The sequence below is a fragment of the Cibotium barometz genome, chromosome 5, assembly GCF_041138505.1.
Source record: "Cibotium barometz isolate CiBa-2024 chromosome 5, ASM4113850v1, whole genome shotgun sequence".
Lineage (NCBI taxonomy): Eukaryota > Viridiplantae > Streptophyta > Polypodiopsida > Cyatheales > Cibotiaceae > Cibotium > Cibotium barometz.
In genome coordinates this window covers 49,947,549-49,964,907 of record NC_141050.1, presented here as the reverse complement: position 1 = coordinate 49,964,907, position 17,359 = coordinate 49,947,549, and the positions used below count along the sequence as shown (strand labels likewise).

General features: G+C 49.8%; 1 protein-coding gene and 1 pseudogene across 7 annotated transcripts in view; both read right to left on the bottom strand.

The window, feature by feature from the left end:
• The window catches only part of LOC147638599 (uncharacterized), an 88,109-nt gene that overhangs the window by 53,904 nt on the left and 16,846 nt on the right, over positions 1–17,359 (bottom strand). The gene's annotated exons all lie outside the window — the stretch shown is intronic.
• LOC147638601 (uncharacterized) lies at positions 8,626–10,209 on the bottom strand (annotated as a pseudogene).

Here is a 17,359-nt window from a genome sequence, read left to right as displayed (position 1 = left end):
ATCAAGCGCCTTGCCTATAAACTGAGACTTTTTGCTTGCGAGTCTTCACCCCCTTAAGCAAGTCGGTAAGAGGTGCTGCACGGTTGGAAAACTGGTGCACATGGGTACTATAGACCTGACAAAGACCTACAAATGAGTGGATTTCTTGGGCGGTCTTAGAAATGTCCCAATCTAAGATTTCTTGAACCTTTGATGGGTCTAGGCTAATCCCATCGGAAGCGATGATATAGCCCAAATATTGAACTTCTTTAACACCAAAGACAGACTTTTTGGCGTTTATGTAGAGCTCATTATCTCGCAAAAGTTGCAAGACTTTCTCCACATCTTTCTCATGTTGCTCCACAGTGGCTGAGAAGACTAGTATGTCATCAAGGAATATGAAAACACACTTTCCAATGTGGACTGCGAAAATCCTAGGCATCATTTTATTGAAGGTTGTGGGTGCATTTGTAAGCCCAAAAGGCATGACTACGAACTCGTAGTGACCATGCTCTGTCTGGAAAGTTGTTTTTGGAATGTCAGCTTCAAAAATGTGGACCTGATGGTAACCACTTTTGAGGTCGATCTTAGTAAAAAAATTTAGCACCGTCTAAACGCTCCAAAATGTACTCAATCCTTGGCATAGAAAACTTATTCTTAATGGTGAGTTTATTTAATGCCCTGTAGTCTACACAAAGGCGTGCAGACTCGTCCTTTTGGACAAATAGAATGGGTGCAGCAAATGGTGAGGAAGAAGGCCGAATGAATCCGGCTTAGAGGAGCTCAGATAACTGTTTTGCTAACTCGCCCTCTAAAGTCTTGGAAAGACAATAGGGAAACTTGCTAGGAGGATCCGATACAAGGACCAAATAAATATAATGTCCTAGACAGGAGGTCTGCTAACTGAGGGACTGAGGATGAGATAGATGCTACCGCTGAGGTAGAGGCTGTTTGAGCACGAACATAAAGTAGTGCTCCTTCTGCTCCCTTGCGGATAGCTCGTTGGGCCTCGAGATGCAAAATCAATGGGATACCAAGAATGCTTCTATCCCCACGAATCATGACAGGCTCAAGAAAACCTTTACAGATAGTAAAAGTGTCCTGCCCCCAATGGGAAATAGGCTCATACTAACGAAACCACTGATTTCCTAAGATCATGTCACACCCCAATAGAGGCGAGACAATGAAATCTCGTTGGAATGAGACCTTCTGAACATCAAAGGCAAATTGCTGTGCCTTTTGAGAAATGTGGGTGCAGAGACCAGGTGTAAACCCGTCCACATCCAGATGATACGGGACTAATGCGCAGCTCATTTTGTTAGCCAACTGGGGATAGATGGCGTCTTCAGAACTGCCCATATCGAAAAGAACTACAAATTGTCGGCCCTTGGCAGAGCCATAAGCTCGGATGAGGCTTTTCTGTGTAGCATCGCTCTCACCCTCCTGCTTAGCATCAAATACCACATATGGCATAGAATGCATAGAAGGTAAAAGTTCAACCGCATTGGTGGTAGTAGACGGGGTTGGAGGAGCTGGGGATGCTATGGCAATTGTGGCAGAAGTTGCTTTGGCGGCCTGTTCGATGAATGAACTGATTAACTGCTAAATGATCACACTTACCATCATACTTATTACTGAAGTTTGGCTGACTACGAATGACGGTAGTTGATGCTACAGACTGCTGGCTGGTGCCACCTGAGGCGGGGGATGCTGAAGAGAGGTGCTGGTATTTAAGATCAATGGCCTACTTTTCCCTTTGGCAGCAGTCGGCCAGCAAGCAAGAGAGGTCGAGGACCAGAAGGGGTAGTCGGCCAGCATCCAGATCCTCTAACCAGCAGTCGGCCAGCATCTGGATCAGCCGGGGTACAGAATACTGCCTCCCACACCTGGTAAAATAGGAAAAAATGGGAAAAAAATACGGGGAGTGAGGAAAAATGAGAAAACACCTACAACAGGCAGGCACAAAGAGATGACTTCTAACACCCCCTCTCAGCTCCTGGCTGTGAAATCAACCCTAGGGAGCTGGAGTGCCGCCTGAGCGTAGCCTGAAGTAGAGACTTCGTGAAGAGGTCCGCCACATTGTCCTCCGTCGAACAATAAAGTAGCAAGATGTCACCAGCCAAGATCTTCTCACGTACAAAGTGATACTGTATCTCTATGTGCTTGGTCCGGGTGTAACATACGGAAGCTTCGCCGAAGAATCGATAACTTCAATGCTCAGAAATCAGCACTCTTTTCGCGACGGAATTAACACAAACTGAATGAAGATGTGCAGAAAATAGAGAGAGAAAAAAAGAAAGAAAGAAAGAAAGATATATTAACGTCTACGAGAGGCCAAAGTCGGCCTATGAGACAAAAAATAATACAACTGTGTTCTTCCGGTCATTGGAAGAAAAGAAACAAAAGAAAAAGTGTGCATGTGTCTGGATACAACTGTGAATCATCATGGATTGGTGGAGCCCATATACAAACAAAAGCTGGGAGGTGAGCATGGCCATGGGTGCCGATGGATCTAATGCAAATAGCTGATCATGAACATGATAGTCGTACACCTCGGCTAGGTCCTGAGTGAAGTGAAAAATAGTGCGTGGTGGCTGTATGATGGGTGGGTGGGTCTCCAGTAAGCTCCTGAAAGTGAGGGATAGGTATGTATGATCCGCCCCAATGGGGCATGGTGGTACGGTGAAGTGAGACACCATATCTGCTGCCTCCCGGGATCCCATCACATAATCCACTGTACTACTATCGCCTCCCACTGGAAAGCAAGTCAACCCAGCTGAATCTGGCCACTGAGTCATCCCGTTATAAATAACGAGATGGTGTCGGGCCCCAAGCTCCAGCAAATGTTGCCCATATCCAGTGCTGTCAGCTCCTCCATCAGCGGAGATCCGAGTGGTCCCTGTATCCTCTGTAGCTAGCGGCTCTAGTCTCAGGGGATCCTCAAAGTCATAGATCTCGCACTGTCTGCCTGAGTCCGTGCATTGAAGTCCCCCATCAAGAAGACTTCTCCCAGTGTCGAATAGTGTAAGATCTCCTCAGATAAGACAGAGTATGGAGACTCACTAGCCTCTCCTCCACTCGGCTCCTCGGTGGTGGCAAACCGTGACCCCTTCGGAGGAAAGTAGCAAAGGGCGATATAAATCCATCTGGTCTCCGAGAGGCGTAAGCTAATCCACATGTATCTTGCCTCTGAGTCTCGTGCTACGACTCGAACATGCTCATGTAACCCATGCCTGAAAAGCACTGCAATACCTCCTGAACCTCGAGAGGTGGCCTGTCTCATCCCCTGTCGGTGAGCTGACTCCCACTGATAACCCTCAACCCGTGGTAAGCCCCTCTCCGGGCTCTCATGTGTCTCTGTCATCAAGATGATATCCCGGCCCTCCATCACCTCCTCAAGTCTCCCTGGATGTGTCCATAGGACTCCATTACAGTTCCAGATTGCTATGTGTATCTCTTTGTCTTCATGTTGTTTCCTCCGTGTCTCATAGGCCAGATGGCGCTATTCAACCCTCTTCCCATCAATGTAGATGTGACCATCCCTATAATGTGCCTTCTTCCCTTCTTTGCGTGCCACCTTGATCTTCGGCATGCATAATCTTCTGTGCTCCAGTTGCATCCATGTGAGGTCATCATCGAAGTAGATGGGGTCCCCTGGCAAGCTCCTCAAGATAGCCCGTCTTCTCATAAAGCTCATCCTACTCTCCTCTTCCGGGAACTGTAGCACTAAGGCCTTGCCTTTGGTGGAGTCCTTTGGGGTTGTCCTCCATACTCTAGTGAATGGGAGCGGCTCATCCTCCTTTAGTCCTACCTTGGTACATAGGTTCCGCCTGTCAATCTCGGGCGTGGAGGTAGTGCTCTCTAGTATCCCTGTGACTCGGATGTTGAGGCGCCGGATCCGTCGCATCTTCTCTTCATCAAGAGTGGACTGCATCATGTGTACATCTTCTTGTACCTCCTTCTTGATATTCTTCTTCATCACTTGTACATCTTCTTGCACCTCCTTTTTGATGTTCTTCTTCATCACTTCTACCCATCCTTCGCGGGCCGCCTCCATTTTCCCCTCGATTGTGTGGGTGAGGGTTTTGGTGATCTCTTCTTTGAGTGCCTCTTTGTCCACCTCAAGAGTCTCTCCTTCCTCCTGTGAACGATCGCGTAAGGATGCCACTTCGCCCTTCAAAAGGTTGATTTCCTCCTGCATGGCGAGCTTTTCCTTCTCCCACTCCTCTCGCATGGTAAGCTTCTCTTCCTTCCATATTTCGGCTTCGGCCTCCAGCTTCCCCATGCGCGTCAATAAGTCCTTGATGGCGGTGATGGTGCTGTCCAGTGTCTTCTTCTGGTCCTTAATAAGATCCCTAAGGATATGATCAAGCTAGCTGATTTTGTCATCTACAGACCCTCCCATTGTAGAGGGAGGGAATGTTTGAAAGGAGCAGGTAAATATGTGAGAGAGAGAGAAGAAATGGATGAAATTCAAGTCCCCATTATGTTGCTGCCTTGGGGGCCTGAGCAAGGGTGGGTGGGAAAAGGGCGCAGACAGATGCAGGCGAACAGTGACAGAGAGGCCTAGCGAAAGAAACGGGCTGAGAGGGGGCGACTGCAGGCGAAAAGTGACAGAGAGGCCTGACGAAAGAGACGGGCTGCACACAAAGGGGGGCGAATGCAGGCAAACAGTGACAGAGAGGCGCAGGCAGGCAGCGGGAGGGGTGGGCGCAGGCAAGCAGCAGGAGGGGTGCAAGCGAGCAGCGAAGCGGGAGGGGTGGGCGCAGCGGGAGGGGGGGGGCGCAGGCAAGCAGCGGGCAGTGAAGCAGGAAGGGGGGGGGGGGCGCAGGCTAGCAGCGGGAGGGGTGGGTGCAGAGCGAATCAGGAGGGGTGCAAGCGGGCAACGAAGCGGGGGGGGGGGGGGGGTGGGCGCAGCGGGAGGGGGGGGCGCAGGCAAGCAAGCGGGCAGAGAGAGAGAGAGAGAGAGAGAGAGAGAGAGAGAGAGAGAGAGAGGAGGGAGGGAGATGGAGAGGACACAGTATTGGGTCCCAAATACCCTCTGTAGGGCCCCCACCACGGATGGTGTATTTGCTTTATTAGAATGATGTAAATCTGAAAGAAAATACAGAAATCCTTGACCTTTCTTGGCTGGAAAATCCCTGCCCTTGACCTCCAGTCCTTCACCCCTTTGCTTAGCACCTTCTTGGCTTGTCTAGCCTCTTTATGCTTGAGCTCTTGGTGAGAAATGAGATGAGATAATGGGATTGTCGGCTCACCCTTTTATACTACTCCAACAATAGCAGTCGGCCAGTTCTAAACCAGGCGGCCAACATAAAATGTTCCCACGACTGAATTTCCAGCATTTAATGCTGAAATAAATCACATAAAATGTTGCGCTTTTTTCCCTAACTGGCTGGGCATCATGCGCCTGACTCTGAATAGCTGGACAATGCTTTTGCAAATAATATCTTGAGGGCTGGGCTGCCCCATACCTGCCCTACAGCCATGCAAAGGCTGCATCTCCTGAAATCTGCCTTTAGCCTGCCCCTAGGGCTGTCCTACAGCCCCTCCATGGCTGGTGGGTTCAGCCAGGGCCTTCCTGGCCCTACTGGGGGTGGTTCCACACTATCCCCATGCCCACACAAAGACCCGGGGTAGCCCTATGGGCTGGCCCCTTGTTCTAAACGCAAACCCTAACTAACTACTCAATGATATGGCATTCGGTACCATACCAGATACACAAAATCACTCACATCATTCCAGAGGGAGACTCACAACGCGGACTGGCACTGTTTCATGTGCAGGACAGTGCACACCTAACCTTAGACTCCTATGCAGGACAATGCACACCTGACCTCAGACAACTGAGATGGATCCCTAGTTGACTCGTCCCGGACTGGGCTCACATGGGACCAGTTCACCATCCCAGGTCCTGCACCTTCTGTACAGATATGTCTACATGGCATCCAAGTGCGGGATGTCACTAAGTTCGGAATTCCTGGCTCACACTTCATGGTCACTGGGGCGTTTGACACATTCCGATTGATCTGGAACGTGTGCTTGTCCCACTTGACATCTGGAAGAAACTTGTGAAACCACTGAATACCCAAAATTATATCTGCTCCTACAAGAGAGGCAACCATAAAATCACGCACAAATTCGATGCCCTGAATAACTAACTTAGCACATAGAGCTTCATACTTGATGCTCGTTGTCATGCCTGTGCTAAAACCCTCAACCTGTTTGTCCACCGAACTCAGATCGAAACGGGCACGCCTAGCGGCCTGTTCCGTAACCACATCCTCCGTGCTGTCGTTGTCAAACAAGACGACGACTCTCTGGCCACCTATGTAGCCAAAGAACTTGAGCAATTCGTTGCGCTCATACTCCTGGTCATGGGCGCCCTTTTGCTTATCCAAAAGCTCCCGGCTAATAATTGCTCCGACTGAAGCACTGGGGTTTGAAGAACTAGGGGTAGCCACTAGGGTCTGTGTTGGAGCTGAGCTCACCACGGAAGCTGCGGCGGCGGCGGCGGCGGCGGCGGGCTTTAGAGGCTTCTTCGGACAATCCCGAGAAGTATGTCCTTTTGTATGACAAAAGAAACATCTACCCTCCTTGTATTGAGAAAGCTCCTCAGCACTCAACTTGCCACATGTCTTGCCTGCCTCCGCTTTCTGGTCTGGAGTAAGCTTAGACACATTGTTTGAGTTCTTGGAGCCAGAGGCTCCCGGGCTCTATCCTAGGGAATACCCCGTCTGGTTCTAGCCTTTGCCCCCCGAGGCGGTAGACCTGGGAGAAGCCAGCTGGGAAGTCTTGGGCTTGCCACCATTATGTTTCATTTCTACACTATATGCAAGCGAGAGTGCGTCTTCAAAGGTGGCTGGCCTAAACATACGCACTTCCCATTGGATTTGCGTGTCAAGGCCATACAAAAACTGCCCTTTCTTGTCCGTATCAGATAAGCCTAATTGCAGACATAAAGTCAAAATTCTATTGGCAAACTGAAGGACTGGTTGCGCGTTCTGACGCGCTCCTCTGAACTCGTCTTCGAGTCGCTCAAGGTAGTGGGGCGGTAGAAACCGCTGCTTAAGATCGCGGACAAACTCGTCCCCCACATAAGCTGCCATACCTACTCTGGTGTGGGCATAAGCCCACTGAGTCCACCAAGGAATAGCCTCACCTTCCAAGTACCAACTGGCTAAGATCACTCTGTCAGTATCTGTCTTTCTAACCGCGGCAAAGTAAGCTTCAAACTGATGCAACCATAAATAAAGAGTTGTGGGATCAAGTTTACCGAAGTTCATTTTCTCAGGAAAATGATTGGAGGGTGCCGCCGGTGTCAATCTGGCGTCCAAAGCTCTGAGGTAACGCTCGTGTTCCACACGTCGCATGGCTTCGTCTTCTCGTTGTCGGATCTCCAATGCACGCATCTGCAACTCAAGCAAAGAGCTTGGCTGCGGCTGTGACCCCGCGAGAGGGTCCCTGTGTCGAGGATCTGTAATCTAGGATACAGAAGGAGAGAGAGGAGGAGATGGAAAAACGCGACGCTGGAGAACGGGTACGCTCTTCCAGAGCAAAGATCTGCGCCTTCTACTCGTCCAACTTGGTTGTCTGTTCTGCGATTGCTCGCATCATCTGCTGGAACATGTCTGTAACACTCAAGCCTAGTGCCCTAGCTGAGCTGCCTGGTGCACTCAGGTCCCATGGTTCTTGGTCTCTCTCGTCATCGAAGCTCGCCATAGCAGGAAAATGCACTTCCTTTCCGGAACGCAATCTAACCATCCACTATTTGTGTGGAAGACGTCCAGAGGCTTCCGGAGACTGAAAACCAACCATCCTTCGAGGGACAGGAGTCACTCCAAAAGGGGTAGTCCACCTGCATCTGAAAACCAACCACACGAGTCACAAAAAATTATGGTTTCTTTGCTGAATCTTTGCACTTGAAGTTGACTCTGATACCACTGTAACATGTGGAAGCTTCCGAGAAGAATCGATAACTTCAATGCTCAGAAATCAGCACTCTTTTCGCGACGGAATTAACGCACAAACTGAATGAAGATGTGCAAGAGAGAGAGAGAGAGAGAGAGAGAGAGAGAGAGAGAGAGAGAAATGAAATGAAATGTTATATTAACGTCTTCAAAAGGCCAAAGTGACCTATGAGACCAAAGTTACAACCATAGGACATCTGATACACTATCTGGAAAAGAAAAGAAAGGACTGAAGGTAAGTATCTAGCCCTACAATACATCAGTAGGGAGCATCCGGAAGCAGCAACTAGGGAGAGTGGGAAGCTAATGCTACTAGTCAAAATGGGGTACATGAGTACATGGATACATGAATACATGAATATGGGGGAGTACAAAAGTGACAGTGAGTACAACAGTATATGGCTGGAGTGGTAATCATCCTAGGAGCTCTAGCATGGGTCTCTGCCGGATGGCCTGGATATCTGCCATAGTGAGATGCCTGGTCGGACCAGCCCGATGCCTCGCAATGATGCTCTGAATCCTCCGGTGTAGGCACCGTCTCTGATGTAAGGATCCACGAACCCTCGGGCGTCTGGATCTACCGAACTGGATAGCTCTCTCAACTAGAGTCCCACGGGGTGCCCACTATTGGGCTGTCGGCTGTGTGTCCTTCCGGGTAGTCCCTCTAAAGAAGTCACTAATCTGTCTCGTCAGTAATCTGCCTCTGTGTAGACTCCCTGCCAGTCGGGCGTCTGCTCCTCATAATGAACTCTCTGAGCCTACGGATCTCCAGGAGATAAAAACCCAAGCATCGCTGATCCCAATAGTCCATGACTCTAGACAGTGGTCCAAATCCCTCTCTGAAAAGGCAATGGTAGCGCCCTCGAATCTCATAATATGCTATGGAGCGACAGATGTAGTGCTCCTCCGTCTCTGGCTCTATCCAACAAATCTGATATATCCTGTCCCCTGGAGGTATGCCTCTAAATCTGCCTGTCTCTATCTCTAACTGATGTGAAGAGGTGCGGATCTGCCCAATGGCGCACCTCAATCCATGAGACAAACGGGTATCCATGTAGCTCGGTCTAAGTATAAAGCCATCCTCAGTGGTGCGGAGAAGATGGTCTCTATAGGAAGCCATCTTCGTCCCTAACTCCTGTGAGGGCTCTAGCCATGTCCTCCTAGTGTCCAACTGAATGAGGTCCTATCTGATGACTCTACTAATCTCAGAATGTGTCAAGGTGAGAGAGGGTGCCTCTAGAGAGTACTGTAAGGGTGGAAGTCTGTCTAAGCTGAACCCGTGGAGCTCAAACCAGGATGCTATCTGCGCATACCAACATGAAGTGTCTCCCTCCATGGCTAGCTGATGAGAGGACTCTAAAGCAAGTCGTGCATACTGGTGTCGGGGAAGCTCCCAGGTGCTATGAATGAAGGACACTGATCTGGCAAGAGCCTCGACTACGATCGGTGGTGCTCTCATCTCCGCTCGGATAATCTCATGGGATACCAAGGCCTTAGCCCGAATCATCGTGGAGATCATGGACACAAGTGGTCTCTCCATCGATCTCCATCGATCGTATGTGCGTCCTAATCGACTGTGACAATCTAGGCTAGGCCCCGAGATCTGTACTCCATATAGCATAGCCGATGTGACCAACGTGTCAAAAAGCCACAACTTAGTGCATGACTCCTGAAACTGTACCTGTGAGCACATCCTCTCTAGACCTCCTAGTGCTGCATATCCTCTAGTCATTCTGGCCTCTGCTGCCCCCCTCATGGAAAATGTGGGCCCAGTGAACACCACTCCAAGATATGTGTATGAGTCAACATACTCCACTGTCTCCTGCCCATATATGAAAATAGGCGCTGATCTCCAGACCCACTGAGCTGCAGTGTTAAGCACCATAACCTTGGTCTTACCAAGGTTAACTGAGAGCCCGCTGTCCTGTGCATAAGCATGTAAAGTATCCAAGTGCCTTTGCATACCCTCTGGTGAGTCTGCTATAAGCACAATATCATCAGCATATAAGAGCAGAGGTATCCAAGTGCCAGCCAACTGGGCTCCTCTGTCCCCTCGTGTCCCAATATAATCAGAGATCTCATCAATGTATAGTCCAAATAGAGTCGGAGAGAGCGGGCAGCCCTGTTTCACCCCTATAGTGGAGTGTACTGGCTGGGAGAGACCCTCTGAAGTCCGCACTTGCCCAACTACTGTCTCATAAAATGCCATAATATCCCAAATGAGCTCACATGGAACCCCCAAGTCTTGCAGCCTGCGCATCAGTCTAGCTCTGGCCACTGAGTCACAGGCATTGCGGAAATCCACAAAGCCACAGTAGATCCTCCTTCCATGTGCTCTGCCCTCCTCAATGATAGCCTTGAGGGTAAAGATATGATCCAAAGTAGAGAATCTCCTCCTGAAACTGGCCTGTCCCTAAGCTCGGACCTCTTGTCTCTCTACCCATCTGCTCAACTCAAGAGTAGAGGTATATAGCTTCGCCAGCGAGTGACCAATCATAATGGTGCGGTAGTTAGTCGACAGGCTCGGATCTCCAGACTTGAGTACCGGCACAATCGTGGAAGTACTCCAAGTCCCAGGAAACCCCTCACACATGGCTCTATTAAACATGAGAGCTAGCAAGTCTGCAATCATATCTCTAGCATGTATGAAATGCTCGGCTACAATGCCCTCATGATCCTGTGCCCTCCCTGTATGCAATCTGTTGATCATCCTCCTCACCATCTCTGCTGTGAAGAAGGTAGAAGTGGGTGGACAAGGCTCTGGAGGGTTCGGTAGTGGTGGCTGCTCTGGTACTGTGTAGAGGGAGGCTGCATACTCGCCCCATGTATCTAGAGAGGTAATGGCCGGAGGCGGGGGGTGCTCTCTAAGCGATCTCCAGGCCTCCCCAGAATCCTGACTCAAAAACAACTGATAGATTTCTCTCTCCAGCCAAGCTAAGAATGCTCTCTTCTTCCGCCGAATGAGGGATCGGAAGATGTTGCGTGACTGTCTATATGTAGTAACACCTGTGGCCACCTCTCTCTGTAGTCGGGCTCTGAGCTCCCTACAGTCATCATCATAGCAACTATTTTGGCGCTTGCTCCCAGGACGTGGTCGTACTGTGGGCTGCGTGTGTGGGAAGGCCGTCGTTGCAGCTGTATGTAAAGCCCCTGTCAGGATCTGTGTGAGCTCTACTAATGGCCTCTGTGGATCCTCTGCACTCAACAAGCTGTAGATCTCTGCGGTGTATACTCCATCAATCTCTCTACAGAAGGTATATCTCTGGTGATAGGAGGACTGCCCAACCTGGCGGGTACTGTAGTGGAAATCCATCGTAAAGGAGAGAAGTGCATGATCCACCGTAACTCCGATGGGCCTGGGGCCAATCGCAAAATCCTGGATACTCGGGATGAAGGTTGGCGAGGCTAAAACATAATCCACTGTGCTGGCCCCATGTCTGTGTGGAAAGCAAGTAAAGCCACTAGCAAGTGGATACCTCTATAGGCCATTTAAAATGGCCAGCCCATGTGCAGTCCCCATCTCCAAGAGGTATCTCCCATGCTCAGTACACTCCACCTCATCCTCTGATCTCCGGGTCAGACACATCTCCTCCACATCTCTCTCTCTCAACATCTCCTCCGAAATGTCAAAGAAGGAGGGCTAGTACTGAGCCGTTCGAGCATTAAAGTCCCCAAGTATGATAACATCTCCCTCCCTGGAGAACTCCCATATGTCCTCATCTAGAATCATATATGGAGATTGACCCTTGGGCGCTGCATAATGAGATGTGCTCGGTGGAAAGTAACATATAGCAATGTATAGGGGTCTATCCTCATCTGCCCTCACTCTGGCCCACATGTACCTCGCGCTCTCATCACGGCGCAAGGATGAGTGGCTGAAGCTCCTCTCTAAAAAGAACTGCAACTCCTCCAGATCCACAACCACCATGCTTCGAACGGGCCTCCTGTCTACAAGTCGTCTCCCATCTGTACCCCGCCACTCTCGGTAATGTGTTGCCTGGGGCCTGATGTGTCTCCGAGTAGAAGATGATGTCCCTATCTCTGAAGCTGTCCTCAAAGGCCCCCACATCCAGTCTCAATGCTCCATTGCAGTTCCATACTGCAAGTCTCACACTGGTCCCATGGGTCTCGCACCGTCAGGTGGTGCGTCTCTCTAGTATCACCACTTTGCCTCCTCTGTAAAATGCTAGCTTCCCTTTTTCTCTGGCTGCCCTAATCTCCGGCATGCACTCCCTCATATGTGCTAGCTGTGCCGAGGTGAGGTCATCTCCTAAAAACATGCCCGTTTTCTTAGGGGCGGAGCGCTTGGCCAAGAAATCCTTCTTGGCCTCCAAGGTGGAAAAGTGTAAAATGAGAGCTCTCTCCTCCATTCTTGTCTTTCTTGCCCACTCTCCAAGCCCCCGTGTGTGTAGGCCTCGAAATGCCCATGCGTGTGTATAAATCTTTGGCTTCCTCCTCTAAATTGTCACCGTCCTTAAGCCCCGTGATCCGCACATGAAGTTCCCTTGTCTTTCTTCTTTGTTCCCCCTCAATGGTTAGGTTGATAATCTTCTAGGTAGATGTGCTTTCGAGAGAGGGAGATGGAGAGGACACAGTATTGGGTCCCAAATACCCTCTGTAGGGCCCCCACCACGGATGGTGTATTTGCTTTATTAGAATGATGTAAATCTGAAAAAAAAAAACAGAAATCCTTGACCTTTCTTGGCTGGAAAATCCCTGCCCTTGACCTGCAGATGAGATAATGGGATTGTCGGCTCACCCTTTTATACTACTCCAACAATAGCAGTCGGCCAGTTCTAAACCAGGCGACCAACATAAAATGTTCCCACGACTGAATTTCCAGCATTTAATGCTGAAATAAATCACATAAAATGCTGCGTTTTTTTCCCTAACTGGCTGGGCATCATGCGCCTGACTCTGGATGGCTGGACAATGCTTTTGCAAATATCTTGAGGGCTGGGCTGCCCCATACCTGCCCTACAGCCATGCAAAGGCTGCATCTCCTGAAATCTGCCTTTAGCCTGCCCCTAGGGCTGTCCTACAGCCCCTCCATGGCTGGTGGGTTCAGCCAGGGCCTTCCTGGCCCTCATGGGGGTGGTTCCACACCATCCCCATGCCCACACAAAGACCCGGGGTAACCCTATGGGCTGGCCCCTTGTTCTAAATGCAAACCCTAACTAACTACTCAGTGATCTGGCATTCGGTACCATACCAGATACACAAAATCACTGACATCATTCCAGAGGGAGACTCACAGCATGGACTGGCACTGTTTCATGTGCAGGAGAGTGCACAGCTGACCTTAGACTTCTGTGCAGGACAATGCACACCTGACCTCGGACAACTGAGATGGATCCCTCGCTGACTCGTCCCGGACTGGGCTCACATGGGACCAGTTCACCATCCCAAGTCCTGCACCTTCTGTACAGATATGTCTACGTGGCATCCAAGTGCGGGATGCACGTGACACCGGGCATGGAAGACCGGGTTCCGAGCAATAGCTATACAACTCTGGTTATCACACTGGATGACTGTGGGCTCCTTCTGTGGAAACCCAATCTTGCCTAGCAACCTCCACAGCCTAGCAACCTCGCAAGCAGCACCACAAGCAGCCCGGTACTCTGCTTCTGTCGAAGATAGGACAATAGTTGGCTGCCTCTTACTGCTCCTGAGCCGAGGGTAAAACTGTATCCTGAAGTAGATCTCCTCGTGTCTGGATCTCCTCCCCAATCTGGGTCACTCCGGCCTTGGAGTCTGACTGCATCCCCTCCTGTGTAAAAGACCCCTAGATCCTTCGTACTCTGCAGATACTGCAAGATCCGCAATCATGCGTCTCAATGAGACTTCAATGGCATCTGCATAAAAGAGCTCAAGAGTATTCTCTCTGCTGACACACGCTTCGTTTGCAGACAAGCTTTGACATGACACAAAGTCCTCTTTTCTGTTCATACAGCTAGCTCCTCTCTCCATGCATTGCAATTTGTGTACGTCCCGTGATCTTGTCTGGCCACCTTTTTCAAGATTGCAATGTAGTCAACTGGCCACTCCAGAGTCCAGTGTGGCTAGTGGACAAAGAGTTTGCAATTCCTACCAAAACATGTCCATGTGGGTTTCCATGAGCTCCATCCGCTCATCTAGTAGGTAATCAAAAGCAACCATCAACATTTTTGTGTCCCTAATGAACACAGCTTAGAATTGTGGATCAATGAAGATTCAAGATACCCAAAACTAACTTTCCCAAACCCTAATGTTCTCTTGATCAAGCAAAGATACCCAAAACATATGATCCCAAACCCTAAAAAGGCAAGCACCAAACACGGAGAAGCTCAAGTCCAATCTGGTCTTCAGCAACCGCAACCAGATCAATGAACCAACCAACTTCTGATACTGCGAGGCATCAACTGGCTCACAAGGATCATTAACAGTTAACTTTGTATTTGGGTCCATCGGCGAAGTAATAGGCTTGCAGTTCTCCATCCCAAAGGCCTCAAGCAACTCATGAACATACCGCTGCAGCAGAGAGACAAAAAACCCTCTCTGGGTCTGCCAGATCTCCAATCCCAAAAAGAAGTGGAGTAAGCCTAGGTCGGTCATCTCAAACTCCTTTGACAAGGCAGCCTTCGTCACGCCAATGTGCTCCACATGACCGTCGGTGAGAATCAGATCATCCACATAAAGGATGATAATCGTAACCATGCCGCGTTCCCGAAAGAGATACAGGTTGGGATCTGCAACCGATCTCTGAAAACCAGTCCGAACAAAGAAGGAATCAATCTTTTGATTCCAAGCCCTGGGAGCCTACTTAAGACCATACAAGGCCTTACGTAACCTGTAAACCATCCCTTCGGATCCTGGAACAACAAAGCCTGGAGGCTGCTCAACATACACCTCCTCCTGCAAGTCACCATTAAGGAACGCAGATTTTACATCCATTTGATACACGGGCCATCTCTGAGAAGAAGCAAGGGCAAGAACGGTCTGAATCGTGGTCATCCGTGCTGTCGGTGCAAAGGTATCCTCGTAGTCGATGCCTGGCCGCTGAGCATAACCTTTAGCCACAAGTCTCGCTTTGTGTTTGTCCAGCGACCCATCTGTCGCATATTCTCTTGAAGATCCATTTGACACCAATGACTGACCGTTTCGACGGCCTCGGTACCAACTCCCATGTGTTGTTCTTCTCGATGGCATCAAGTTCCACCTGCATGGCTTTCCTCCAAGTATCCTGTGAAAGGGCTTCCTCAATGGAAGTGGGCTCCTTGTCCCGCATAATACGAGACATCAAAGCATAGTTTACTTGAAGAAGCTCCACTGTATTGCTTTTGTCGCGGACTTTGTGCGATCTTCAAGGGCCGTCCTCTGTGGTCCACTCAGAGGGTAGCTCCGTGACACCCCACTCCCGAAGGGTGTCAATCAACCACTTGGGTACTCGAACAGATCGTGGAGCCTCCTGCCGTTGCAGGGGCTCTACTCCAGCTGTTGCGGGTTCAACCTCCTGTACTGACTGAGGTCGATCAACTGGAACAATTGTCAAGGAATCATCATCAGACTCTTCTGGATCTCCAAGAAGTGGCGGCTCCTCGAGAGTGGATACTGGAACATGCTCATCAAAGACCACATCCCGACTGACAACAATCTCATTCCTCTCTGGATCATACAATCTATATCTCTTGGAAAGAGAATTATACCCCACAAATATAAGCTTGCGGGATTTGGAGTCAAGCTTCCCCCTCTGCTTCTTCGGAATATGTACATACGCATCACTCCCAAAAACACGGGAGTGGGAGACATCAGGTTTCCTGCCAAAGTATGCCTCAAACGGAGTCATATTAGGTACTGAAGTCGTTGGAGACCAGTTGAGGGTATGGACAGTCGTTGCCACAGCCTCTCCCCAAAGTGGACGAGGAAGATCACGATGCTCCAGCATGGTCCTCGCCATCTCCACCACAGTCCTGTTTTTGCGTTCTACAACTCCATTCTCTGAAGGCGATCCTGTATTGGCCACTTCCCTCTTGATGCCATGATCTGCACAAAATCTGAGAAATACATTCGAGGAGAATTCACCCCCTTTGTCAGCCTTGAGAGTCTTTACCTGCAATCCAGACTCTTTTTCCACCATCACGTGCCAATCCTTGAACCGTGCAAAAGCTTGGTCCTTCTGTGAAAGAAAGTAGACCCACGTGAATCTGGTACAGTCATCAACAAGCAACATAAAATAGAGAGATCCTCCCAATGATGGTGTCTGCTGAGGTCCACACAAGTCAGTGTGAATCAACACCAATGGTTTTGAAGCCACCTAGAAGCCTGCTTCGGAAAGGATTCCCTGTGCTGCTTACCACGTATGCAAGAATTGCAACCAAGAGCAAGGACGTAAAGAACACGGGAGGCATGCTTGCCGCCCTCGCCATCGGGAATAATCTCCATCCGGCCCTCACTGTGTATCGGAATGGTGGAGTTGTCGCCAATGAAAATGCGACCTGACTGCCGTTTCAGATCCAAAAAGAAGTCACAGGACGGACTCCAGAGTCATGTGCCTGGAAGCACCACTGTCAAGAATCCATTCCCGGGTATCCTTTGCGGTGAAGCCAACTGCCTCCTCGCTCAAAGACGTTGAAGCATCGCAGTCCATCATCTCTAAGTGCACAAATGCAGGAGTCTTTGCAACTGAGGCTGAAGAATCAGAACTCTTCCCAGTCCGCTTAGGACACTTCCTCCAATAGTGGCCTTTCTGGCCACAATCATTGCAGGACCGTTCGGCCTTCAGTTTCTCGTTCTGTGTCAGGCTTCTTCTCAGAAGACTTCTCCGGTGAAGCCTTCCCTTTGCCCATGTTGTTATTCTGGCCGTTCGGCCATTGGCCAGTTAAGGCCTCCGAACCTCCGCTGTGAGGAAGGTTCGTGAATCGTTCCTCCTAGTCCAAGACCATGGGCACAAGCTCCTCTCAGGTAATGGTGCTGAGCCTGCCACTAGTAATCAAAGAGGAGTAGAAAGCGGAATATTGAGCAGGCAAGTGGGACAGCAAAGTAGTGGCCATATCTTCTGATGATATCTCCTTCCCAGCCTGGAGGACTTCTTGCTGAAGGGCCTGTAGCTTGTTAATGTGCTCCCGCATCGTCGACGACTTTACAGGGTTCATAACCCGCATCTGTACTTCCAAGGAAATCCTCTTCATGGGCGATACCTTGTTATAAAGAGAAGCCAAGTGCTGCCATATGCCTCTGGCCAGCGTCATATGCTTTACGTGATTGATTACTTGCAGTGTGCAGTTGAGGAAGATAAATGACCGGACCCTGGCATTGACACAATCCCACATCTGTGCCTGTGCCTCGCGGTCCTTCCTCGTTGTTGACAGTAACTCCCCTTCTCTACTTCCGGCCATGGAACCCCGATAACGAAAAAACTTTAAACCTGCAAG